We start from the raw sequence: 1394 nt of genomic DNA, 5'->3' as shown, positions 1-1394 counted from the left end.
ATAATCTTGCCAGGTACAGTATTCTTGGTTGAAATTACTTTTCCCTTAACACTTTGAATATATTTTTCCATTCTTTCCTCACTCACATTGTTTCTGTTGAGAGGTCTGCTCTTAGCCTGATGGGATATCCTATATAGGTAATGTGACGTTTCTCTCTTGTCAGTCGTATTATCTTGTTTTTGTCTATGGCTTTGGTCAGTCTGGCTATAATGTGTCTTGGAGAAGTTCTTCTTGGGTTGATTCTATTTGGGGTACTTTGTATTTGTTCGGTCTGGATGTTTGAATGCCTCTCTAGGTTTGGAAAATTTTCTTCCAGGATTTTGTAGGAATAGATTATCAATGCCCTTATGAGTCTCTTGGCCTTCTGGGATACCAATTATCCAGATGTTTGGACGTTTGATGGTATCTAGTATTTCTTGTATATTATTCTCATATTTTTGGGCAATTTTTTCAGTCTTCGTGGTAAATTTTTCTAGGACAGTGATTCTATTTTCTACATCTGAGATTCATTATGAATATTCTAAATTCTTTAACTGACATTTCCATGAGTTTCATTGCACTGTCAGAGAATGTAGAGGAGTTATTATTTTCCCTTGGAGGAGAGGAATTTTCTTGCTTTCCCATATTTCTTGTGACCCTGTGGTGATTTCTAGTCATTTGATGGATGGTGCATTTCTTCTAATTCTTGAAGTTTAAATCTGAGTGTTCAGAGGTGTACAGGAGAGGGTGATCTGCAATCTCTCTTCCATTCCATTTTCACTCTTTATGCATCTGATTTAGTGGGAATAGAGGAATATTCCTACCCTAATTTTATTCAGATGTTTGGATCCTGTTCACTTGGACCTGTCTAGACATTTACTGCATAGACACTGAAAAGCCAATGAATATAGCTAAATAAAAAAGGAAAAGAATTAGAGAAGAGGAAAGAAGAAAACTAAAAGAAAAACGAAGAAAGAAAAAAGATCATTAAAAAACCCTTTGGATTTTAATTTTAAAAAGCAAAAAAGGATGCCAGCTTTGCTCAGTGGCAGTATCGTAGCCAATGAGGTTTATCCGAGCCGCGATTATTGCTAATTGAAAAAGCCAAAAATGAAAGCTGAGTGGTGCACGTGCTGTGCAAAAACAGTATTTCACAACTCAGGTTTGGTATCCATATCAGGATGGTCTGCGCCTTTGCCTTTATTTAATGGAATGGGAAAGTCACAAATCAGCACAATAAAGGCTTGAGAGCCCAGAGGAAACTTTACCTTAAAAAAAAATTAAAAGACACAAAGAGACATAGAGAGACAGAGAGAAATGGAGAAAAGGAGACAGAGGTGACCCTACCCACTAGAAGTAAATCTGGAGGAGAAGTCTCAGCAGAAAATCTTCATTTTTAGTCAAAGAAAGCAATA

General features: G+C 36.5%; 1 pseudogene; it reads left to right on the top strand.

Moving 5' to 3' along the window:
- The first annotated feature begins 1013 nt into the window (after positions 1 to 1013).
- LOC114009074 (uncharacterized) lies at positions 1014 to 1163 on the top strand (annotated as a pseudogene).
- Positions 1164 to 1394: the final 231 nt, after the last annotated feature.

The sequence above is a fragment of the Tupaia chinensis genome, unplaced genomic scaffold (genome assembly GCF_000334495.1).
Source record: "Tupaia chinensis unplaced genomic scaffold, TupChi_1.0 Scaffold000452_1, whole genome shotgun sequence".
In the NCBI taxonomy this organism is placed as follows: domain Eukaryota; kingdom Metazoa; phylum Chordata; class Mammalia; order Scandentia; family Tupaiidae; genus Tupaia; species Tupaia belangeri.
This window is presented reverse-complemented; position numbering and strand designations above follow the sequence as displayed.